The sequence below is a fragment of the Hyperoodon ampullatus genome, assembly GCF_949752795.1.
Source record: "Hyperoodon ampullatus genome assembly, chromosome: 5".
In the NCBI taxonomy this organism is placed as follows: Eukaryota; Metazoa; Chordata; class Mammalia; order Artiodactyla; family Ziphiidae; genus Hyperoodon; species Hyperoodon ampullatus.
In genome coordinates, this window is record NC_136918.1 from 60,696,861 (window position 1) to 60,724,710 (window position 27,850).

General features: G+C 37.5%; 1 pseudogene across 1 annotated transcript in view; it reads right to left on the minus strand.

Annotated features, from left to right (window-relative positions):
* Positions 1-21,197: 21,197 nt before the first annotated feature.
* Positions 21,198-27,850, minus strand: part of LOC307053740 — a 471,967-nt pseudogene continuing 465,314 nt past the window's right edge. The window contains exons 11-12 of the transcript in view: positions 25,061-25,189; positions 21,198-21,325 (exon numbers count right to left, since the gene is read on the minus strand). The product of the transcript in view is annotated as an uncharacterized misc_RNA (transcript). The remainder of the gene's footprint in view (positions 21,326-25,060; positions 25,190-27,850) is intronic.

The window sequence follows — 27,850 nt, forward strand, 5'->3', positions numbered from 1 at the left end:
TAGTAATTAAATTTAATTCTGGGATAAGCTTAGCAGTGTTTCTCAAACTTTAATATGCATAAGAAATATCTACAGCAATCACTGTCACCACTATTATTCAACATAGTTTTGGAAGTTTTAGCCACAGCAATCAGAGAAGAAAAGGAAATAAAAGGAATCCAAATCAGAAAAGAAGAAGTTAAGCTGTCACTGTTTGCAGATGACATGATACTGTACATAGGGAATCCTAAAGATGCTACCAGAAAACTATGAGTTAATCAATGAATTTGATAAAGTAGCAGGATACAAAATTAATGCACAGAAATCTCTTGCATTCCTATACACTAATGATGAAAAATCTGAGAGTGAAATTAAGAAAACACTCCCATTTACCATTGCAACAAAAAGAATAAAATATCTAGGAATAAACCTACCTAAGGAGACAAAAGACCTGTATGCAGAAAATTATAAGACACTGATGAAAGAAATTAAAGATGCTACAAATAGATGGAGACATATACCATGTTCTTGGATTGGAAGAATCAACATTGTGAAAATGACTCTACTACCCAAAGCAATCTACAGATTCAATGCAATCCCTATCAAACTACCACTGGCATTTTTCACAGAACTAGAACAAAAAATTTCACAATTTGTATGGAAACACAAAAGACCCCGAATAGCCAAAGCAATCTTGAGAAAGAAAAATGGAGCTGGAGGAATCAGGCTCCCTGACTTCAGACTATACTACAAAGCTACAGTAATCAAGACAGTATGGTACTGGTACAAAAACAGAAAGATAGATCAATGGAAGAGGATAGAAAGCCCAGAGATAAACCCATGCACATATGGTCACCTTAGTTTTGATAAAGGAGGCAAGAATATACAGTGGAGAAAAGACAGCCTCTTCAATAAGTGGTGCTGGGAAAACTGGACAGCTACATGTAAAAGAATGAAATTAGAACACTCCCTAACACCATGCATAAAAATAAACTCAAAATGGATTAAAGACCTAAATGTAAGGCCAGACACCATCAAACTCTTAGAGGAAAACATAGGCAGAACACTCTATGACATAAATCACAGCAAGATCCTTTTTGACCCACCTCCTAGAGAAAGGGAAATAAAAATAAACAAATGGGGCCTCATGAAACTTAAAAGCTTTTGCACAGCAAAGGAAACCATAAACAAGATGAAAAGACAAAACTCAGAATAGGAGAAAATATTTGCAAATGAAGCAACTGACAAAGGATTAATCTCCAAAATTTACAAGCAGCTCATGCAGCTCAATATCAAAAACACAAACAACCCAATCCAAAAAGGCAGAAGACCTAAGTAGACATTTCTCCAAATAAGAGATACAGATTGCCAAGAAACATATGAAAGAATGTTCAACATCATTAATCATTAGAGAAATGCAAATCAAAACTACAATGAGATATCATCTCACACCGGCCAGAATGGCCATCATCAAAAAATCTAGAAACAATAAATGCTGGAGAGGGTGTGGAGAAAAGGGAACCCTCTTGCACTGTTGGTGGGAATGTAAATTGATACAGCCACTATGAAGAACAGTATGGAGGTTCCTTAAAAAATAAAAATAGGGCTTCCCTGGTGGCGCAGTGGTTGAGAGTCCGCCTACCGATGCAGGGGACACGGGTTTGTGCCCCGGTCCGGGAGGATCCCACATGCCACGGAGCGGCTGGGCCCGTGAGCCATGGCCGCTGAGCCTGCGCTTCCAGAGCCTGAGCTCTGCAACGGGAGAGGCCACAACAGTGAGAGGCCCGCGTACCGCAAAAAAAAAAAAAAAAAAAAAACTAAACTAAAAATAGAACTACCATATGACCCAGCAATCCCACTATTGAGCATATACCCTGAGAAAACCATAATTCAAAAAGAGTCATGTACCACAATGTTCATTGCAGCTCTATTTACAATAGCCAGGACATGGAAGCAACCTAAATTTCCATCAACAGATGAATGGATAAAGAAGATGTGGCACATATATACAATGGAATATTACTCAGCCATAAAAAGGAACGAAACTGAGTTATTTGTAGTGAGGTGGATGGACCTAGAGACTGTCTACAGAGTGAAGTAAGCCAGAAAGAGAAAAACAAATACCGTATGCTAACACATATATATGTAATCTAAATTTTAAAAAAATGGTCAGAAGAACCTAGGGGCAAGATGGAAATAAAGACACAGACCTACTAGAGAATGGACTTGGGGATATGGGAAGGGGGAAGGGTAAGCTGGGACAAAGTGAGAGAGTGGCATGGACATATATACACTACCAAATGTAAAATAGATAGCTAGTGGGAAGCAGCTGCATAGCACAGGGAGATCAGCTCGGTGCTTTGTGACCACCTAGAGGGGTGGGATAGGGAGGTTGGGAGGGAGGGAGCTGCAAGGGGGAAGAGATATTGGGACATATGTATGTGTATAACTGATTCACTTTGTTATAAAGCAGAAACTGACACACCATTGTAAGGCAATTATACTCTAATAAAGATGTTAAAAAAAAAGAAGTATCTAGGGCATTGACTTAAAAATGGAGATACACCATCTCTATTCCCAGAGAGTCTGATTCAGCAGGACTGACAAAGAGCCATTAATCTGTATTTTTAACAGATATTCCAGAGAAACACTTTGTAAAATGTGAAATAAAATTGTACAAGTGTTTTTTGCACACCTTGGTACATACTCACATTTCTGAATTCTAAATAGAAACCATAGTTTTTACTGCACACGCATGGTTTTTGATACTTTTTTCTAACTTCCCTCAAAACGAGGGTAGACAAAAAATAAAGCTTGAATATAGAAGCTTGTATTTTAAATGTCTTTGGAGAATAAAAATGATATGAACTAAAAAGAATCACATATACTTTACTGATTCTGTTACACACAGAAAGGTGACATCTATAAAATATATGCACCAGATGTACAATAAGATGTCATTCTCACACAACCCCTTACACACACACACACACACACACATTCTTAAATCTCAGTCCAACTTTGAATCCTCAGATAAAACCCACCACAAAAAAAGTTAAAAAAACAAAACGATTTTCAGTAAGATCACAGTGTTTTCTTAGAAGTTTATCTCTTCCTACTTGTCTCCCTCACTACAGTTCATAAATCTGCACCTGGCTGGGGATGTGACTGCAGCATGGAGAACATGTGATTCTGACTTGGAGGGAAGAATAAGCCAAAGCTCTCAGAGGACAAATATCCAAATAACCTGTTTTCATGCAAATACACTCATAACAAACAAAGCAAGGCAAAAGGAATCCTGAAGTTATAAGACATGTAGGCAGAATTATTTATAAACTGTATTATTCTGAAACTGCCCAAGAGGCATCAGCAAGTCTTTAAAGGTCGCTTATGATCACTGTTATAAGTACTGCTGGAAATAGCTTATAGCAGTAATAAACCACAGGTGGCTACAGAAGCAGGCATATCACTTATTTTACCAAATGGGATTTAGTTTTCCTCTGTAGTCTCCTCTTAATAATATGAGCCCCAAAGTGAGGTGTGTGTCTAGATTTATGAAATAAGTGAAAATGGGGAGGTCCCAGGTCCTCATGCACACCAGCAACTCTGTAATCAAGCAACAGCTTGCTGGGTGGGGTGATGTGCCTGCCTCTGTGTTCTGTACATTAGCTAGGCCTGTTAGTGCTCATTAAATTCTTAATGGAGATGATGACACTACAGCTGAAAGAAGATTATAAATGCAGCTATCCTAGGTGCAAAATTATGGGCCAGATTTTAAGCCCCCTATTGCTGAGCCCTATGGATTTTTTTTATTAGAACTATCACGTGAAGGAATGTATAAACATGCTTATTAACATCTTCACTCTCTATAGAGTAACTATTTGGCCCCAGTGAAGCAGGTAACATCTCCCCAGCTGGGCAGTGAACTTTAGGGTAATCAGAAGTCAAGGTGGTGCCTCAAAGGGCAAAATAATAACAAGGACACTGGCATGCTGGCAGAAGTGGAATAGGAAATGTGTGTGTGTGTATGTATATGTGTATATAAAAGCACATATATGTACATACACATATATACACACATATACATATATATGCCCAGATATATGAAAGAAAAAAGAAGAAACACTTTCAGAACAAACAAAATCAAAACTCCATTAAATAGAGAAATTATATCTGTGTTAAACCAAATGTTGTAGAACTGTATTAACCAGCACAAAACAACAATATAGAGCTATCTATTTTTCTCAAATGCTAACTTCATTGAGGGCTAGAGATAATTCAAAACCTCACACCTCAATTTTGACCTATGAAGATTATCATGAGTAAAAGAGTTGGTGAGATGCGGTATAGGAGGGGCTCTCAATACTGCCCCCTCATAATCTGAGAAAGCAATTGTGGTCGACTGATTGTAAAAACGTCCCCAGTTCTCCCTCCCAGCCCTGAACCCCTGCTCTTTGCAATGTGACTTTCAGCTCCTCCCTTCCAGTTGTGGAGCTGACTTCCCCATCCCTTGGACCTTGTCTGGCCTTGTGACTTGCTTTGGCCACCTGACTGCAGCAGAAGTGATGGTGCACCAGTTCTGAGATTAGACCTAAGAAGCCACCTTGGACCGGCCAGACATGGCCGACCTGCCAGCTGCCCACAGACACATGAGAGAGTCCAGCTGAGTCTGGCCTAGACAGCACAACTGCCCAGTCTATCCACGGGCTCTTGAGAAATAATAAATATTGCTTAGTGTCATTAAATTTAAGGCGATGTGTTATACAGCAGTAGCTATATAATCATGCCCGACATTATGGTGAAGAAATTCCCTCTCTAAAGAAGTTTTTTACATTCCTTTTCTGACTCTCGATTATAGCCACTATTATCATTTTTGCTATCTCATGTGAGGTACAGTTCAAAGTACCTCACACAATTACTACAATTAATGGCTTTAAAAATCCAGATTTCTGATAAAGTGCTTTACCTAAATGGGAGGTCTGCTTCTAACCACAGAGACACTAGTCTCTTGTCATTGACCCTCTGCATTAGAAAAGGTAGTTCAAAGGAACGGCAGCCAGTACAGGAAGGCAGTGGGAAGATTAAAAGTGATCTAGGCATGGGGTGACTGGGGACCCAGATGAAAAGTGAGCCGCATCATGAATAGGCAAACTCTCTAGTAACCTTTTCATCCTCAATTGGCACTTTGAACTGAAATCAACCTCAAAAGCTCAAGATGAAATGTACTCAGAAAATGACTAGTATCTTTAAATCATCATCGACAGGTACCAACTGGGACATTGGTCCCAGGGTGCTCCTCTGTGATTGAGCAAAGACAAACATCCTACTATTCTTCTTCCTAAAAACCAAACTCTAATTGCTGAGCAGACTGTTCCCAGGCAAAGACATCTGAAAATAACCCAGTATCCAATCTACTACATGTTTGAATTCAAATGATAAAAGAAACCGTATAATTTTAAACATGGGCTCTCTAAAAACACTGGTGATCACAACATATTGAAAAATCTACAACTTGGAAGGGACTGTAAAGTATCATCAAGACAAAAAAAATAAATAAACATTTCTATTTCCTTGACTCTTGCAGATTTCCTGCTTTGGCCCACGGGTAGCTGCCACATGAAACCCTCTTCATGAAGACAGAAGCAACAGTGGGAGAGGTCACACTTATTACTACTTTTAACCACTATCACATGTGTTTCATGGCCCAGTCTGCAAATACCAGCATCACTAGCTGCAAAGAAACACAACATTTAAATGAGAGTGAATTTCACACTTGAGGCAACAGGCAGCTTTACATTTGGATATGACATTCAGAGCTGTGTAAAAATACTACTTTGCATACAGATTATTGAACGCTTTGCCTTGGAAACCAATTTGTGTTCTGCATGCCAGGACCAAGGGAAAACTGGTGGTGCTGACTGGCAGAGTCTTTCGTTTAAGTCACAGAAGTCCAAGAAGGAATATAATTTCCCCAAAGCATATTTTATAAAGAAAGGAAACCAGGAAGGGTTGAGGATGGACTTAACAAGCACATACAATGAGAGAAATACACCCTTTGAAAGTCAGAGAAACTATCCTTTTCCCCGAATTGGTAGTGAAACTGAGTATAGAAATTTGCATAATCATGCTAAATAACAGCACAGTTCACCAGATTTTTTTTTTAAGTTACAGTTCTTGGAAAACAATATCTGGATACCTAAAAAATTAACTGTCATAACAAGAGTTACTAATTATTGAGGATCTACGTGTGAGGATTGTGTAGCTGATTTTTTATAATAACGCTGGTCCTCACAGCATCCCTCACCAAAGGTATTATTGTTATTTCAATTTTAAAAATGGGGAAAATGAAAAGAAAATGATATAAAATTCACCAGAAGTCACCTTCTAAATACATTAATGATTTAAATAAATAGTTTTGATTAGAACAATTTTAATGATTTTTTTTTTTTTTTTTGCTGCCTGTCATATTTGTCATTTTTTGCTGGCTCTATGAAAACAGCAAAGTCGGAACAATTCAGACTCCTCTAAGACCTTTCTTCTCTTCCCCGTCTCCCTTTTCGATTACCTTATATCTCAGAATTCCTCTATTCTCCATTTAGATAGCTATTTTTCATTGGTCACTTATATTCCCAAACTCTTGCTCTACTAAATTCTATGGTTATACTCCATGAAAACAAGACGTAGATTTTAGACCGTGAGGAAGACTTCATCATAACTGTCATATCTCTGACTGGTCCTCCAGTTAGCAAACTTAGTTACAAAAGGTTCCAGAGGTAACCTGCCTTCCTTAGAGGACATTCCTCTGTACCAAATTTCTTGACTAGTATGCATATGGCCATAATTTTCTCATTTAACTGTTGTCAAACACGCTTGAGTTAAAGTCTATGTGTATGTGTTTTAATAAATAAGAACTTTAGGTTGGTGAAGAAGGCAGAGAGTTTATACTGTGTCCTTTTCAGAGCAGATGCATTTTATTTCAGATAACTAAAAACCACTCAAACTCTTTGACCTCAAAGCTGACATGTAATTAATCTTTAATGAGTTATTAATATTCTTTGCAAAGTTTTAAAAGGCCTTGCTAGGGACTAATAAAATTATTAAAATTTGAAAAATTAGCCCTGAACAGATGAGTAGGATATTTTACTATCTTGTCAGGTGGATAATGTACTTGAATACTAAGTGTGTGGCATGTGCCACTTTACACAGGCTGGCTTTTGCAAACATTTGCACAGCACTCTTAAAACTATTTGTCATCTATCTTTTCATATATTTTCAACCAGAGTTGTCTTACTTTTCATTTTCAAAAAACTAAAATAGAAGAGAAAAAAGAATATAAGATCCAAGACAGTGCACTATTAAGACTTCATATTAGATACCATAAAGAACATATAATTCAAGATTGATAGCAATAATAATTTAAGACACTAAATATAACTGGAATTGGCATCTTTACCATTTCAACAGTACTGTAATATTAAGGTAGACAACATTGTTTCCCCTTAGATAAATTTCCAATTTTGAACAAGATAATAGAGGTGAAAAATGCTTTGTATAGCATAAAATTAAACAATTTTTATCATGATATGATTATTAAAGTACATCAGACTGCTGGATCACATAGTTTAAGTTATAGACATTCTCTGCAGAAATGCACACTTCTATGTATACTATATATGGGTATGGCTGGCACTATCGTTTTGTGTTTTCTTAAATTTAAATGAAAATTTAGCAACATACAGTTGAAATATACAATGGCAGTTTTTCAGATTCTATAATATAATGAAATATAGTTCCCTAGTAATAGCTAACACACATTATCCTTGTGGGACTACATAGGAAATTTCAGTGATATTACAGAATTTCTTCCTCAAGATTTGCAAAGTTTCAGACTGAGCTTGCAAAACAGATGAATTATGTGGAGACTCTCACAAAGGTAGGCATCCAGGAAGCTGAGCTCTTTGCTACTATGCTAAAGTGAGACACATTAAGTGGTCTGCAGGCTTCCTTCCCTTTCTTCTCTACATTCAGACAATTGATTAATGATGGCACAAGAACACAGTTAGTGAGATCGACAGTATCTTAAAATAGCAGAAGGATTTTTTTCTAGTTTCTTGGGCCTGTCATTTTTATTATAGAATAAAAGCAAACTCAGATATCTCAGCCTGAGCTTTACTATTGTCTCTGAAGCCAAAAGGCAGTTATTTATTCCAACTTGGAAATAACTATTATGATCCAGCAGGCATTTAAAATTGAGGCACTTCAAACTGCTTGAAAATTAATACACATATTACATTTGATTTTTCCCTCCATATTCTATCTCCTTTTGGGCCCAGGAGATGGAAATTATTCATAATGTAGTAGGCACTTGACTTCAACGTGTTCCTAGAAAATAGACTACGTTAGAAAGTTACAATATAATTATATATTGCTGTGCTATCAGTTTGTGAGACACTCCTTAATTTTAGAGATGTTAAAGTATCAAAAAATTGTGTCTCAGGATACATGATATAAATATTGTGTATGCGAGAGAGAGGGAGAAAGAGGGAGAAGAAGTTAAAACTTGACAATAGAAAAATTCAATGAGTTTAAAAAGTTACATATTTCTCTAAGTACCCATCAGCATAGATATTTAAATATATTCTTTGCAAGTTTCACATGAGAGCAAATTTCCAGGTATTTGATTTCATTTCAACATTAATAACTCTCAGGGATTCTGAATCTTTTCTATCATGACTACATTGGACCTGACCTTCAAGAGTGAGAAGGATTGAGAATGAATAAGAATCATCAACAGGAAAATGATGTATGTTGATGACTGGGAGGGATTATACATCTTGAAGAGGCAAGAACATTTTAAACATTCTGTTGACAGAGAACAAAATGGACTAAATATTTATTTGCTTCATTGTTGAGCTTTCTGGGAAGGTGCTCAGGTGCTATTTTAATTTCCTCATTTACCATTCATTTTTAATCCAAATTGTATTTCATGTTTTTTTTTTTTTCCCAAAACTACCAAGTCCTAAATCACAAATCCTGTGCTTGTCCCCTATTTTTTTCTTTTCCTTTTTAAACAGCATATGAGACAGTGATTATCTTTTTCTTCTTGAGAGTCATCTTTCTCTGGAATTATATCTCTGAGTTCTCCTATTTACTTTCCACCTTTTTCCATCTTTTAAAAGCAGGAGTCACAAATGCAGGTCCTCGAGAGCCAGAAAGGCAACCCCCAGGAGAAAGCAGGTGGAGTCCCTGCGGGTGAATCCCCATGGGGTGGTGGGATTAGGACCAATGGGAGGGTGCCTGCACCCCGCCCCCCATAAAGAGGTATGAGCTAATTAAACGGAGCCATTTGTTCCCACACAGGAAGATGGGTCCAGAGTTCCTACATCTTCTGATTTTTAAAATATTGAATCACATATTTTAAAAGGAATTTGCCTGCCATTCAGAATACATCTGCAAGTCAAATTCAGCTCTAAGGCTGCCAGTTTGTAACATCTGCTCTAAGTAAATCTTGTTCACTGGTTTCTCTTTCTCTAGATCCCCCTAAATGTAAGGAATTTAGCGAGTTTCTGCTCACAGTTTTCTTGGCTTTCCCCTTTAGCATCTTCTCCTCAGTTACCTCATCCAATCCATCTCTATGTTGATGGTTCTCACCTCTACACTACTAGCTCTGATCTTTCCTTTGAGTTCTTAGGATGTGACTTTCCAACAAAGTATTGTTCATGTACATTCCACTCAGCATGTCTCAAACTATATACATCAAATAATTTTTAAACTTCAGTCATCTTTCATCTTCCATACCTATTCACTAAAACCTGTGACTTGAGTTCCAATCCTAACATCCTTACTTACTAACCATGTGGCCTTAGGCAAATTACTTTGCTTCTCTGTGCCTCACTCTCCCTACCTGGAAAAAAATGATAATAATAGTCCCTATTCCACAAGGTTATCATAAGGATTAAAAATATATTGACTAGATAGCAGGATACAAAATGGAATGTTTTTGTTGCTGTTGTCTCAGATTTGCAGAAGAAACCTCAAGTCACTGTGTGCTAGACAATTTATTCAGGTTTTCCTGAGGAAGTGCTAATCTAGTTTTGTGATTTGTACATGTTCGGTCACTTTGAGGGTATATAACAAGTGCTACAGACTAATTTTCAAAGATTGGTAGAGATTTTCTTTACAGAGAGAGGGTTTTTGCTTATAATTTACCGGTGTAACTATGTGCTAAATGTCCTTCCAAAGGTATAATATGTATTAACCTATTTAATCCTCATAAGAATCTAGTAAGCTGGGTCCTTTGTTAGTCACATTTGACAGATGAGGAAACTAAGGCAAAATAAGTACATACCTATTGCAAGTGGAGAAAGATAGAAGGACAGGACTTACAAGATCTTTGCTTGTGAAGGAAACAGTGATGACTGGACACAGTCATATCAAAAAACAAATTAGAACATAAAGTATTCTGTATGTCATACTGACCCTTATATTTAAGTACTAAGGAATTACAGTACTAGAATGAATACACGTCCAACAAGTAAAACTAAATATTCAGCCACTGTAGATAAAAATTCCAAAACACAGTGGATCATGAAACAAACTAATAATGCACGAAGAGTCTGTGTATATATATATGAAAGGCGTGTGTACTGGAATGCAGAACTTCTGGATGACTCACTGTGTAGAAATAAGAATTTATTTTGTGCTCTGCCAGATATTCAATTTAGGCCTCTGGAAGAAAGCAGCAAGAGCAATCATGGATTATGGTAGGCAGCTAGCCAGCTATATTTACCAACACACAAAGAGAATGTTAAACATGGTTAAGTTTGGGCAGCCCTATAAAAACGAAAAGCACTGAGACCACTCAGCAAATGCATAATGTAAAGAAAAATTCTTTGGGCCATTATTTATGTTAGATGATGAACAGGACTTATAATCAGCTTCTGATTTACAGCATCTGTCAGCAGGCTCAGTCCAGCTGGACAGGCAGGTACACTGGCTGGTATCACGGTCCCATTGAGAACTATCATTACTAATGTGGGGCAGCAGGCAGCTTAAGCTGTGGAAATAGGTTGGACAAGCTGCATACAGACAAACAAAAAGCATCCTCCCTCCATCATTAAACTGAGCATAGGCTGTTACAGCTCTTCACGTTTCAACAATGCTCTTGGCTATGTCAGTCACTCTTTTTGCAACCTACAAATGCAAGGCCAAAAAAAGAACAACCTTAATGAAACTTCCTGACTACTTAGATTTTTCTATGGAATCTAATTTTTCTCTATTTTCTTTAAATTTTTACAAGCAGGCAGCTATACTACTTAATATTGATAACTACAGTCTCACTTTATAGATATCTAGTGTTTGTATGAACTTCACTGATTATCTAGTCCTCAGTTACTAATTATATGAGCCCTGACAAGTTACTTAGTTCTGCCTAGAGTCAGCTTCCTCATTCATAAAATGGGAATAGTAAGAGTACCAAACACAATCAGTTGTTCTGAGGGTTAGGTGAGTGAATTGATGAAAAACACATAGCACAGTGAACACAGAATGGGCACTCAATTAACACAAGCTTTGAGTAATTTATTATCATTATACAGCATATACCTATAATTATCATCTTGTATTACTACACATTGGATTATATATTATTACATAGATATTACATATTACATATTATCTAGTTAAATCCTTTCCTTTTTTTTTTTACAAAAACTAAAAGCCAGAGACATTTATTCACTATTCTAATGTGGCTCTGTTATATTCAGAAGAAAGGATTGAATATATTGGAGGTGAGTACAGAAAAAAAATAGATCCAGACTCTTGAGAAGCTAAAGAACCATAAAAAACTTCATTGGTGTTTGATGTTAGTCATCAAAACCTTTGAAAAAGCTCCTTCTGAAAAGTGCTTTCAGAAACTGAGCATCAACAAAGCTGTGGTGCTGGGCCATAGCAAAAACCTCCCTTCTTCTCCTTGTACCACTGCTGTCATCTTAAAAGTCCTAGCAATTTAACCTGATTTAGTGTAGACTACTGAATATTTTTCAGTACCATAAACTCTGTTTCTCATGTCTTTTTTTGACTTGGTGGATTATTTCTATGAAACTTTAATCCCAAACTGCTCTACTAAGTTGTCAAGAATGTTCTTTAATTGAATCTAGCAAATTTTTAATGAGCATCCCTTGTAAATCAAGAGCTGGGGAATACAAAAATGAATGATAGTTTTAATCATGAGTAAACAGACAATTATAATACACTACGACGGGCAATACTACAGAAGGAAGGGATTTAGTGTTTTTGTTTGTTTGTTTACATATACTGAAAAATAAAAATCCCTGAAGAAGTTTAACAGGCAACAAAAATGAAGGAAGAAAAAATTGATTTAAGGGAAGAGGAACGAACATTAGCACCATGTTTCAAAAGCACGTGGGTGCTTGGGAGAATGATGAAGGTATGTGGGGTACAGGTGAGAGTAGTCAAAATTATGATGAGCTTAAATTATGGAATTTTGTAAAGCATCAGTAATTTGTTGAGCGTTATAAAGTAATAACAGGATTAACTTTTTTAAAAAAAGATCTAACTGGGACAATATGGAAGTTGATAAGAATAGGGGAAAGAACAGCTCCTAGACCCACCATCCTCAATGTAAAGCCGTGACTCCATTCCATTCCTGCAGAAGATGGGGAGATGAATGAATTGGTAATGACATAACCATCAGTCCTCAACCACATCCCTATTTTAAAACTGAATTTGCACAATAGCTTTTTGAAAGGCCTTTCACTGCTTTAGTGTCGCCTCTTGTCGCACTCCTCTGTGGGAGCTGACATTTTGCTGATGCTTCATCAGGCTGGACCGCCTGCTGAGAACCAGATTGGTAAAGGATATGCATCTCACTGCTGGGAAGCATGGGAGATGTATTATTTAAATCAATTTATTTTACAGCAACTTTAAAAATCAAATTGAGGATTGCTTCAGAGAGGTTCGAAGCATATTATTGCACCTCACCTCTTTGTGCTCGGTGATGCTTAACACTCAAAATTGTTCTACTAATAGTTTTTTGTTTGTTTTATCTTATTTTACATTACAAGTACTCTTTTTTCTTTTCTGCCTTAGATAATTGCCTTTTTCTCTTTTTATAACAGTATGTCATAAAGGAAATTCTAGCCATGGTTCAGGGTAGGTGTGTTACAGGAAGTTGGAAAACAGCATAGTAGTTGTTTGAGGGCTCGTTGGGTCCCTTGAGATCTGAGTCAATACTCCAGCTACATGAACCTTAGAGAAAGGGGGTATGTGTCTACACACATAGCAATGCAACTTTTTTGTGTTTATTTATTTATAAATATTTTTATTGATTGATTGATTGGCTGCATGAGGTCTTAGTTGTGGCATGTGGGATCTTTCATTGCGGCATGCAGGCTCCTCGTTGCAGTGCGTGGGCTTCTCTAGTTGTGGCACAAGGGCTCCAGAGCCCGCAGGCTCCACAGCTGGGGCACGCTGGCTCTCCATTTGCAGTGCTGGGCTTCATTGCCCTGTGGCATGTGGGATCCCAGCTCCACCACCAAGGGTCGAACCGGCGTCCCCTGTATTGCAAGACTGATTCCTAACCACTGGACCACCAGGGAAGTCCCTATTTTTTGACTCTTGAATCAATTAAGCTGAAATTGATTAAGCTGAAAGAAAAATCAATTTGATTTTTCTTTCAAAAATAAAATAGACTAGTCTGAGACAGAAATTTTTGTGTGTTGATTTGTTGGTTAATTTAATTCAACCCAAAAGGTCAAATTAGTCACCTGTTTAGAAACAGGAAAGTAAAATCAACACCTGCAAAGTTATCAACTCTTAATATCAAAAGAGAAAGTAAGTGTTAAGAAATCATTCAGATTTCTAAGAGTGTTCAGAATACAATTATTTGCCAGCCAGTGGTACACTGGAGCTGTTACTACCAGCTTGGAAAGCCAATGGTTAAACTGCAACCTGTTAAATTTTCAGGAATTTTGTGAGCCAGTTGACACCACATTGGTTGCTTGAAATTTCCCCTGTGAGAGTATTGCAGGGGAAATCGTCAAATTATACAAACCGGGGTTTTTATTTCAGAGAATAAGTTGTTAAACATTTACCAACTTTTATCTACAGAAGGTTCACACTTGTGTTCATTAGAGTTTTCATGACGTTTGATGATGTTTGACCATCATCACCTCATGATGATTCATCACTTCATGATGTTTGATCATATAATGTTTAAAGCAAAGTTGTATTTGGCATTGGTATCTCCCTTCCAACGTCTTCTCCCCTATTCTCTCTAATTTTCTCTCCTTCAATAGTGAAGGGGCCTATTTTGTAAACACTCATAAAAACATGGCAGAATTCAGAGAAGTAATAACAATGACTGAGGGATAGAAAATAAGATTTCTGGAAAAAGGGAAATGAAGTGTCCAGAGGAAACATTACTATGTTCTTTCATTTTCACTTTTTTTTTTTAAAGCATTTTAGTAGTGCTGCCAAGCTATGCTCAATATCCACCTCAACTGAAACAGGAGAAAACAGTCTTAAATTAAAAGAGCAACAAGATCAATTAGACTGAAGAAAAAACATCTTCACTGTATGGGAACAGTTAAGAACACCAGACAATACTTTAAGAACAGACAACTATCTTACTTAGATATTGAGTAACTGATTGGTCTGAAGATGATGTATTTTCTCCCTTGTAAAGGGGAAAAATAGTAAAGTAGTACATAAGGGAACGACACAAATGTAAAAAGGAGAAAAATATTCATGAATAGTCCCGCTGTCTAGATATGGCCACTGTTAACAACTGCTGTCCTTTCTACTACAATTTTCCACATACATACATGCATACAGGTTTTTACAAATTTGGAGCATTCTCTATACACAACTTTTAATGTCAATTTAATGTCAATTCTCCTGACATTACACATTCTTCCAAAACATGAATCTTAATGGCCTCAGAATAGTCCACTGATGTGTTATATGATTTGTTTACTTTTTCTCCTTCTGGTGGATATTTAGGTTATTTTTATTTTGTACTTTGACTATTATAAATAATTCTGGGATAAAGAAAAAGTTGGGATCACTTCTGAGATGATTTGGTAAAAGGCCTGATATATGAGGCTAAACTTTCTCAGAGACGATAACATTCTCATCAAGGGTATGAGTGTCCATGCAGCCATAGCAGCCCCCAACCCCAATACTGTCTAGGAAGCAGAAAGAAAAAAATTCAATCTACCATAATCCGGAGAGTTTTCACACAGTGAAATAAAACCCTTTTTAAAAAAGAATTATTTTGCCCAAGTATTTGTATTTATAACTTCCAAAAGTTGGAATTTATATAAAGCCAATATCTTTAGAAATAGCTTTTTCGTCTGTACTGCCTCTAAAACATATTACTTTGTATAGCCTATAAGTATTTTTAAGTTCATTATGCAGAATAACTGTTTTAAAATTCTGTAAGCACCATTTACAGGGTATTTAGAAAAATGTTGTATACTTTTCTTCAAACATAAGCCCCTTTTTAAATGGCACACACATTCCTTGTGGAGTATACATGAAGCATTTTTAATGAGTCCTATCCTTTTGTTCCATTTATTTTCCTAAATATCCTATTATGATGATTATATAATTTGTGTTTGTACCTTTGTTTGTGAAATCAGATGATAGCATATAACACTAAAGTTGAATGGTACTAGAAGTTGGGGAATATTTTTGCCTATCCAATTCAATACATTATCTCATGTATCAGATTGACAATACAATTAGAATTGTCACCCAAAATCACTCAGGATTATCATGATATATTCTCCTGGGTTTTGAAATCTTAGACTGGAAGAGTTGTAACATAACTATTAAAATTAATATTTTAAAGAATGAGCAGTTTATCTCTCCACTTGTTTCTAAATAGTGTATTTATATCACCTGACAATTGGAACAGATATATCACTATCTGCTTAATAATTGTTCCATTAAAATTGAGTTAGACAAAATGTCACTTCACTGTGGAAATAGCAAGTAACTACCTTTTGAATATGTAAATTCTTATTTTTAAGCTTTTTTTTAAAGCAAACAAGTAGGTTAGGGATAGCCAATTGCTGCACCAGCAAACTTTTATACTGTTGAAAGGCCTGTCAACAGTGCCAGAATGACAGTCCTAAACTGATCTAGTTATATCCAGAAAAATCGTCAGGCAACGACCTTGTCCTATCACTCTTGCTTGAGGGTTATCCTTAGGAGCAGTAATGCATTTTCCCAAATGATCAGATGATTGGCTAAGTGCTAAATACTATCCTGGTGTTACTTTTTATATTTATGTTTAAGTTTCTGGTTTTATTTGCTTGTTGGTTTATAGAAAGTTCTAAGCACTGGAAGCTAATTCAGATCACTGTTCGCACCTCATAACATCATAGACAATCCAAACAACAGACTTTCACTAACCTTTATCAGACACATTTGAAATAGTAATGTAAAAATACCATCATTACCATCCAGCCCACAGCTGTTCTCAGGTTACTCTGTTTCAACGTGGATGGAGTAGAGAATGCAATACAGTCAGAGTTAACAGAGGTTATGTAAGAATCACAAGCAGAAAAAGAGGTAGCAAGGAAGTAGTTCTACTGGCTCTTTGAAGCAGATTGAGTTTAACTAATCACTTTTTATCAGTCTATAATCTGTTCTCTCTCTGACAAGAATGATAAATACAGTCTAGCAGATTCTTAAAGTGCCTTTCAGTATAACTTTAAATAGTATGTTATGAGAGATTGGTTCCAAAGATGGCTGCAACAATATCTCCCAGCTTGCAGGTCTTTTGCCACGAGATTTTGCTACTCCTCTCATCAGGAGGTAGAATCTCTTTCTCCTTCCCTTGAATCTGTTTGTCCTTATGACTTAACCAATAGAATGTGGCAGAAGTAACTATGTGTGGCTTCTGAAGGTACGCTTTTTGATGCATTGTACTTTCTGCTTTCCCACTTTTGGGATGCTCTTTCTTGGATTGCTGTCTTGAGACTGCCATGCAATGAGGAAGCCCAAGCTAACCTTGTGGAAGTGCTATGTATAGGAAAGGCCAGATTCCCCTGATTAAGAAGCCTAGTCAAGCCCAGTTCCCAGCTAATCTACCTGCTAGAAGCAGCCACTAGTGTTTCCAGGTGAGACCAGAAGGAGAACTATCTTATCAATCCACAGAATCAAAAAAATAATAAATTGTTGTTGGCAGGATTTGTTACCAAGTATTGGGATGTTTGTTATACAATAGGTAATTTAAACATATTCTCTTCTATCATAGCTCATAGAGCAGTTTTTAAAAAGCATTTATAAAGCTAACAATTTTAATAACTTTGTTGGTCATCCTAAGTTAATGACTTTCGTATGGTACAGGTTTTTCCCGTGTAACCAGGAAGACACTCACAGTTTCCAGTTTTTTTGTTGCACTGACCTCCATTCTCACAGGGTCCACAGGAGAATGGACGATCTGGTCCCCAGAGGCTGTTAGGGCAGGCTTATAAAATGAGAGAGAAAGAAAGGAGCTAAGACTTGTAATAAATCTCAAGGTGGCCCCAGATTTCTGCTGTTGTCTAAGTGAGTTGGAAGTGTGTGCATGTGTGTGTGTGTGTGTGTGTGTGCAGGTGAGTGTGTATGAGCTGCAAAGAAAGAAACAGAGTAGCCTCTAAGGATTTATAGCACTTCCAAAAATATTCCCTGAACAAATCAACATGATGCCATATCTTGTCACTTTGGAAACACGGATACAGAGGTTGGCTTTTTGCTAAAAATGTGGTTTTACAGATGTAACAATGGAAGCAATTTTGATACATATCTTTGGAGGCAGTTGTACACACAAAATCTGAAATGAGATGTAATTTGTAAAGGAAGCTTGGGAGGTGTAGTGCTGGGGAAGCTGTCCCCAAATGCTTACCTGAATCCTGTTCTCCCAGTCTTTGCTTATTTCGTAAGCCAGAATAATCACCCAGGAGGTTTGTAATTTGTGTGTTTTATAAGAGCGGACAATGTATAAGGTGGAGAAAGAGGAATTGTGCTGCTTCGTTGGATGTCCTTTGAACTAGAAAAGGATGGCTGATGCTACAGGGACCACTGAGGTTTCAGCCTCCGTTGAAACCACTGGAATTAGAAACCTGGAGGAAAGCATGCTTTCAACACAGGGAAAACAGTGAAACTTTCCTACACATGTGACAATTACAGAAAGTTACATCAAACCAAATTGGGCTGTTAAGTATCTTCTTGTCCTAAGCAGAATCTCTGAATAACAGAATTATTAAATTTTCTGGGATATTCATACAATTCCTGGCTACTATCTGTTGATCACTTCCTCTGTGCCAAGCACTTTACATAAATTAGCTCACATTTCCATAAAAATCACTATATGACATAAGCAACTTTATCTCCATTTATATAAGAAACTGAGGCTTGGAGGAGCTAAGTGACTTATTCTGGGTCACACAGCTAATAAGTAGCAAAGTCAGTATTTGAATCCAGATCTGACTTGTGAAACTGTTGCTCTCAGCCACTACCCCCAACTTATGTTACAATACTAAGTACTCAGCACTTTTCAAGTCAATTAACCTGCTCTTAGAGACCCACCGGTGTTCAAAATTTCAAGGCCATCAGTGTGGAACTACTGTAACAAAAATCTGTCCTTTTTATGGTGACACAAAGGTTGAACAGGCCTCCTTAGATGGACTCAGGAGGCTTGCTGGGCCAGAGTCCTCTACATTCAGGTCTGCCTGCAGTTGAGGTCCAAAATACCCCAGGCAACAAACTAATCAAAACAAGGCAAAGACACCATTTTTTTGTTTTGTTTTTTTTCTCTCTTTCTCTCTTTTTTGCTATTTCACAGATTAGTACAGAAACCAGCTCTTCTGCTCTTAAAAGTCATCACCAATGGGCTAAATAAGGCCTGGTGCTGATTGTGGAGAGTACTGTTCATTAGTGCCATTGAAACAATTTGCAGTCTTTAATTAACTATTCATCTGCAATTTAGACACAGGTCTGGAGTCAAGATTTTTAAAGATATGTCTGGCTCTAGGAGCACTTGGGCTAGTTCACTTTTAAAAAGAGAAAGAAGAACAACAGGTCTGATTTTCATCATGCAATGACACTTAGAAAGCTTTTTTTGCCTTGATTTCAGCTGCCAATCATGGCGATCCCGTTCACCCGCTCCAGTCTGAGTCATAATTTCATTTTGTGGTTAGACAAAAATATCAGAATTGGACAAAGTTATCTGACTGAAAAATAATATGTTTTCCTGAGATGATGGTGACCTCTATTTTGCTGATTTACATATACTTTCAACTCATTTTCCTTCACAGTGGGAATCTCAGAAGCATTTTTCCAATATAGTATATTCAGCAGTTGCTTTGTGAAAATGTTATCAGAGTAAATTAAATTTACCCAGGTGTGTGTATATGGTATTGTCTCCCATGTGTTGACTTCTAGGGCATGACTTCTCTAGGGGGCGAATGAATAAGGGGCTGACTCTAGGTTTAAAAACCAGTTGACGCAGGAGGCTTAGATATTGGAATGGGACCCACGCTCATACCATATTAAATGCATTCGTGTAATGTCAGCCTTCTGTTTCCCCAACTTCTCTTCCCCATTGCCTAGAAAGTCACAATCCAGCTACATATATAGCCCTAATCTCTACAAAATCTTGATGAACATTGCTGTTCACATACTCTAGTTCCATAGCCAGTTCCACAGCCACAGGCAACCTAGAAGACCCTTACTCCCTTTCAGTCAGCTTGAACAAGCCCTGCAGATCCTTTGAAGATGACAATGCAAGGAGGAACATGTAATACACGAGAGCCAAGAACAACCTCCCACCCCAGTCCCTGCCTTTGTAAGTGGACCCAACAGTATGACAGTTTCCTTAAAAACCTATTATCTCCCCCCTGATTTTATTTATCTATTTATTTATTCATTGACTGTTCCACATGGCATGTAGGATCTTAGTTCCCCAACTTGGGATTGAACCTGCACCCCCTGCAGTGGAAGCGTGGAGTCCTAACCACTGTACTGCCAGGGAAGTCCCTCTCTCCTGATTTTAAACAAGATTGCTTTGGATCACTTCAAAGGCAAAAAGTTCACTTGTCATTAGTTACGATAATTGTATTTGTTATATGTTCAGTTCTGCTGTGTATTGAAGAGAAAAAAAATGCTGTGATAATTTCCCCTAAATAATACAGTGACACGTGCTCAATTCAGAATGTATAATATGAGAAAAATGAATAAAGAACAAAAATTGATGATTCACATTTATATATTCATTTAATAAAATACTTATTGAGTAACTTCTATATGTCCTGATTGTTCTAGGAGTTTGGGGATACTTTGGTGAAAAAAATGAATAGCTATCCTCCCCTTGTTGGAGCTTAGCTTCTAGCAGGAAGGACAGGCAATAAATATTAGGCATAATAATAATAACTAGAGTATATGGTAAGCATTTTGGAAAAATGCAAAAGTTCAAGGAGACTTGGCAAGTTGCAATTTTAAGTAGGTTGGTACTGACAAGATTCAGTGAAAAGGTAAAATACAAGTTTTTGAGAAAATGAGAGAGCCATGTAGATGCATTAGGAGAAGCATTCCATGAGTCCATGAACCAGAGACAGCCATTACTAACATCTTGGAATACCTTTTTCCAAAGTTTATATGCACCTACACACACATATATATCTATATATGTTACTTATCATTGGAATTATGCTGCACATAAACCTTTATAGATTTATAAAGAAATTGTTCAGAAATTTGAGAAAGGACCACACTGATAGCCATATTTAAATTTTCCAAAAATTTTCTATGGTTTCTCTTGTATTTATTTGAATAGTCTATCTTTAGATATAAAGAAAATGATTCTTTAACTCTGGAAGCTAGCAGCCCTTACTTGATTAGCTAAGCTCAAAGAATGATTGGCCAGCTCTCATCTCCTTAGGATAAGATTCTCTGCAATGTGATCTTTCTTCCCTTGCTCAAGCCAGCAAGGGGACAGCTAACATCAGAGGCTAAGAAAACAAGGTTAAATGACTTTATTGCCCCATGTCTCAGTTTCCTCACCTTCAAATAGGGGATTAATAAAGTTTACTGCTCTCCTGAGGACTCTGGTGGATTAACTAATTAATGATCGTATGGTGCTAAACAAAAGCTGAGCATTGTTATTAGAGAAGAAAGAAAATTTATAGTCAGATAGTACCTTTCTGTCATCTGTTGCCTTGGTAACCAGATTTGCAGGTGCAACTGCCATTTTTGGCACTGCATTCCAGGGTGTTCTCCTCCACACACTGACATTCTGAAGAGCAGCCAGCTCCATAGGCTCCCTTGGGACAGTCTGCAAGCAGATTGAGGCAACCCGGTCACCTGAAAACCATGCTTTGTTTCTTTCACATTGTTAGTGCACAGGCATGTAGTTCTGTGAGGCCTGATTATGGGTAAAACAAGGGGATCATCCTGACTGCCAAAAAATTAGGGAAACAAATGTCTTTCAAATCAGGCAATTTATTTGCTTTTTGGCAACTGGATGTGAACAGTGAAGCCTGAACTACTTAAAAGGCTTTAGGGCTTCCGGGAGAGAAATTGCTTCTCAATGCGCTCCATTGGTGCCTGTATTTAATATTCTCCAAGGACTGCTAAGGCCTGCCAGGCCCCGTATTCATCCTGCCGCAGCATGGCGATGATGGACAAGCATTGATGGGAAAGCTTGCCATTGTTTTCATTCCCTTTCATTATACGGTAATCCGAAATAATTTTACATCGTGTAGATGACACAAAACTTTCATCCTGACAGCAGCATTATCTTGGCCACATCTTTGGCAAATGGTGCTCGCTTTTCCTTCACTATTTTCCCCATGACTTTGAGTTTTAGGGATGCTAGTCAGCACAGGAATTCTAATTTGAGGAAGTCCCACCTTTGCATTCAGGAAAACATACCGTATCTTGGTTCTCTCTTAGAGTAGTTATAGTAATTCAATTCCCTTTCCAAAATATAACTCTTGACAATTTTTTCTCCCCCATTACAAGTGTCTACAGGACTCAAATAAAAGATCCTTCAAGTGCCCTCCAGGATCAAAATAATTATATTATATACCTATATAGGCTTTGCTGTGAACAGCTGCTTGGAGAGAACAAAAATAAACCACTTGGCTCTCTGATGGATGGAAATTATTAGCATCTGCTAATATTTGCTATTATTAGCAGAGCTAATTTGAAGTGGTGGTTACAATGCCACCTTGGAGGGTGGTCTTTGTCTCAGTTGCCAGGGACAGAGTTACCCCTTAAAGCAGAACAGAATTATTAACAGGGCTCCTTTTCATTGTTAATAGTATTCTATTTGGATGATAAATTATAAGATACCTCCGTCATCCTTCCTGCATCTTCTTAGTGTTGAGTCCTTTCCCAGACCCACCAAGCCCCCAGGTTCTCTCAGAGCTATTGTCTTCCTTGATGTGGACCTCGTGCTCATTCTAGAGCGCTCACCTCCTTAGATTGGCTTCCATGCCCTACTTACTCTTTCTGGTTCAGCTTGTAGAACAGTGGTTCAGGGGACAACTCAGACACCATGGAATACTTAAATGTGACAGTTGGGTACATTAAGAACATAGAACTGGAGAAATATACTTACAAAAAAAGAAAAAGTGGAAGAAGTAACTTTTTTTAGCAATCTAGTGTCTTCTCAGGATTTGCTATGCATTGAAATGTATCCTCCAAAATGCGTATGTTGAAGTACTTACCTCCAGTACCTAAGAATGTGACCTCATTTGGAAATCGTGTCTTTGCTGATGTAATTATTTAAGATGTGGTCATACTGAAGTGGGATGGGCTTATAATTCAATATGACTGGTATCCTTAAAAATAGGAGCAATTCGGACACAGAGGCACTCACACAGGGGGAATGCCATGAGAATGTTGGAGTTCTGCTGTCACAAGACAAAGAACTATAGGAAGCTAGGGACGAGGCTGAAACAGATCCTTCCCTAGTACCCGCAGAGGGAGCATGATCTGCCAACACCTTGATCCCAGACTACCAGCCTCCAGAACAGTGAGGCAATGCATTTCTGTTGTTTAAGGCACTCAATTTGTGGTACTTTATTGTGACAGCTCTAGAAAACTAATGTAGGGTTGCAAATTCAAGCCTCTTAGGGCCAGGCAAGTGGCATTAATAAATGAAGCCTCAAGTCTGAGCAATAAGAGTCCTGAAGAACTGGAGTATGTACGATTTTCTAAAGAGGGTCACATTCCAAATGCTAACCACCATTGCCACCACCACCATCTGCTTTTTAAATTTTTGAGCAGATAAATTATGACTTAAATGTTTTTGCCAAAACATCTGGCATTAGCTTATAAAATATTCATAAGTTATTACTAAAAAATGGGGAGTGTCTTGTTACCCTAGAAGAACAATAACAGAAGTCATGCTATCTTTGTTTCTAGGTGAGTTTTCTTCCCTTGGCATGTTCCAGGAAGTATCTGATGCTCTGGAACATACCATTGGCATCTCCATTTTCTCATTTACCCATGTCTTCTTCCCTTCTCTTCCCTTTGCTTGTCCAAGCCTTTCCTCATGACTCAGGCTCAGCTTTCTGTGACGCCTTCACTGGCTCTGTTATTGGAGAATTCACAATTTACTCTCTGTTTTTAAGGAGCATGCCTTTTCTTAAGTAGATAAGGTCCATGGACATTCAACTAAAAATACAATATAAGACTCTAGAAGGTCTCTGTTATTAAAAAAGGGTCATGGTATTACTGAGGTTCACTCAGGAAGGATTTTCAGAGGCAGGCATATGGAATAGGTGGGGGAGCGAGGTACAGACTGTTTCAGGCTCACAGGTACTTGCACACAGCTTCAAGATGGGATGGTTGGTAGGTGTCCAGAGCTGTCCCACAGCTTAAAAGTTACCGATGAGCTGAATCATTTATTGGTGATTGTGTTTTCTCACATCTTTTGCAGAATGTGATTGCTGGCCAAAATGCAAAATGAATAATACGCTTTAGACATTTTAGGGAATGATATTGTTTTGCACTAGAACCCAGAAATAAAAGACACTTGTACTGGGCCTTCGATATTCAACTTTCACAAAGTGTGGAATGTCCAATTTGAACAACCCTCTCTCAATAATCAAGGTAAACCTAACTAGGACAAAAATGGAAAGACTCCAGAAATATTTTTCTTTCATTCATCAAAATATAGATTCTATAATTTAAGGAGGCTAAATAAAGATTAGAGCATAAATCGTCATATATATATATATATATATATATATATATATATATATATATATATGATATGACCATATAAAGTATGTTATACATTTTACTCTCTTCTTTTGTCTAATATGAACAAAGAAGAACAGAGATGTGCTGCTTACCACCCAGTTCTACAAGGTTTAAGTCCTAACCCACTGCACGAATAGTGTACCCTGAGGGGAATCCAGGATGAAAAACAGGATGAGGCACTCTGTGCTTTGGATAAACAGGCCCTTAGATGGTTAGGTGCATATCTCAGGAAAAATTTCAATGAACCCAGATTCTTTTACCAACATATATATATATATATATATATATATATATATATATATATATATATATATATATATATTAGTAGAAAGAGTGTTTTTTTTTAATTACCTTAAAATGTCATTTACAGAGATGCAGATTTACATCACTTGGCAATAACATTTTTAAAATGTATAGGCTATTTCATATTACTGCACTTCCTCTTTAATAATATATAAGGTATTTTATTTTACATAAGTAAAGGATAATGTATAATATCATACAGCAGGTGTGGTGCCAGTTAAGTCAACCTTAAAATTAAATGAGATGTGTATGGGAGGATAGAAATATATATAAATAAACTGGCTTCTCCCCTACCTCTTTGGAGCAGTTTCTTCAGAGCAAACTGAGGCGCTGTCTCCTAGGCTCTAGTTTCAGCAAGACCCTGAATAAAACTTAAGCTCACAGCTCTTATGTTGGGTGTCTTCCTTTAAGTTGACACTAAAGTATTTTCAGTATTTTTCTGAGCTTCCTTGCTTACACACAGAGAGAAAATTTCGTGCCTGTGACTTACTCAGATGACGAAACCTCCCATAGCGCCCTGGCTCACACATACAGGCACCATACACCCTATGGCAATGGCCACTGTTGGCACAGTCACATTTCCTTTTGCAACTCTTCCCAAAGAATCCTTTTGGGCATCCTAAAGGGTAGAAAAACAAAGGAACTGAATATTAACCCACATGCAAAGCTCAGTAGAGTGGTTGTTACATAAGATAAGGAGCTTGCAAAAGGTAAGACATTTCCAATCTGATTGGACCAAGGCTAGAGCGCTCTTTTAAAAACCAACCCTGTGATTTTATATCCTCTGCCAAAAATTCTGCAATGACTGGCTATTGCTGTCGGGTTAAAAACTCCAAACGTAACAAGACTGATGAGCCCCTGCACTGGCTGACCTCATGTTGCACTAATACCTCACTGACTTTTGCTCCACCAGCTGACCTTCCTTAGGTGCCTCTAATGTACCTCACTCTTTCCCACTTCAGAGCTGGGCAACATGTGACTCACTCCCTCTTCCCCTGTCTCATGTCTCCTCCTTTTGCAGGCTTCTGCTTAAGGGTCACTTCTCTAGAAGTTGTTCCCTGGCTCACACAGTCTGTATGGTTCTCATGGTCTGACCTCCAAGCACACATTAATATTTAATTTGAAATACCTACCAACATTTGTAACCGATGTCTGCTTTGAACAAGACTGTAAGTTCCATGAAGAAGGACCAGGAGCTTTTTGATTTTTGTTTTGTTACCATATCATAAAACCTGGCACAGTGCCTTGCAAGCACTTAATATATATTTTTTGAATAAATGAATGAATATAGTTCGGGGGATAAACAACTAGAGGTGCCTTCCTGCACCTCTCTGAGAGCACACTAAACTTGGTTTCCATCTCCCCAGTTTCACAACCTGTGAGAACCTAATAAACTCCTCATGATTTCTGGCAATCCCTGAAGACTTATATCTTCATTGACTCTCTGCCCTCAACTCCTGGGACTATACAAGCAGTATCTTTTTTGTGTTTTATCAACCCATGTAGAAAATGTGGTCTCTTGACTGGTTTCCATGAAACATCCACACACAGCACTCATTGGATTGGTACTTTGTGAGGTTTTCAACAATCATTTCTCCTCTCTTTTCCTCTTTCTCTCCTCTCCTTTTCATCTCTGATTTTTATCTCACTTCCTCCCTGATTTGCCCAAAGAGCGTCATTTTCTTCATTCTTTTATTATGCAGAGCAAATCAATTCACTCAGGCCGTATGTGTAAACCTCTGCACACAAACTCAACATTTTGCTCAGCAAACGAGCAAGGCTCTCTCTGTATCTGGATTCATCCTGCTTAGATCACAGTTGGTGATTTAAGTATCAGTTATTTTTTTCTGTTCCACATTCATCAGTCAAAGCAATTGTGCTCTTGTATATATAGACACAGCTCTTTACTTATTTAGAAAAACCACCTTGAAGAAGAACTACAATCCTGCAGCCTGTGGAACAAAAACTACATTCACAGAAAGACAGACAAGATGAAAAGACAGAGGGCTATGTATCAGATGAAGGAACAAGATAAAACCCCAGAAAAACAACTAAATGAAGTGGAGTTAGGCAACCTTCCAGAAAAAGAATTCAGAATAATGATAGTGAAGATGATCCAGGACCTCGGAAAAAGAATAGAGGCAAAGATCGAGAAAATGCAAGAAATGTTTAACAAAGACCTAGAAAAATTAAAGAACAAACACCTAGATGAATTAAAGAACAAACAAACAGAGATGAACAATACAATAACTGAAATGAAAAATACACTAGAAGGAATCAATAGCAGAATAACTGAGGCAGAAGAATGGATAAGTGACCTGGAAGACAGAATGGTGGAATTCACTGCTGAGGAACAGAATAAAGAGAGGAGAATGAAAAGAAATGAAGACAGCCTAAGAGACCTCTGGGACAACATTAAACACAAAACATTCACATTATAGGGGTTCCAGAAGGAGAAGAGAGAGAGAAAGTACCTGAGAAAATATTTGAAGAACTTATAGTCAAAAACTTCCCTAACATGGGAAAGGAAATAGCCACCTAAGTCTAGGAAGCACAGCGAGTCTCATACAGGATAAACCCAAGGAGAAACACGCCGAGACACATAGTAATCAAATTGGCAAAAATTAAAGACAAAGAAAAATCATTGAAAGCAGCAAGGGAAAAATGACATATAACATTCAAGGGAATTCCCATAAGGTTAACAGCTGATTTCTCAGCAGAAATGCTACAAGCCAGAAGGGAGTGGCATGATATACTTAAAGTGATGAAAGGGAAGAACCTACAACCAGGATTACTCTATCCAGCAAGGACCTCATTCAGAGTCAATGGAGAAATCAAAAGCTTTACAGACAAGCAAAAGCTAAGAGAATTCAGCACCACCAAACCAGCTCTACAACAAATGCTAAAGGAACTTCTCTAAGTGGGAAACACAAGAGAAGAAAAGGACCTACAAAAAAAAACCCCCGAAAATTAAGAAAATGGTCATAGGAACATATATATCAATAATTACCTTAACGTGAATGGATTAAATGCTCCAACCAAAAGACACAGGCTTGCTGAATGGATACAAAAACAAGACCCATATATATGCTGTCTACAGGAGACCCACTTCAGACCTAGGGACACATACAGACTGAAAGTGAGGGGATGGAAAAAGATATTCCATGCAAATGGAAATCAATAGAAAGCTGGAGTAGCAATACTCATATCAGATAAAATAGACTTTAAAATAAAGAATGTTACAAGAGACAAGGAAGGACACTACATAATGACCAGGGGA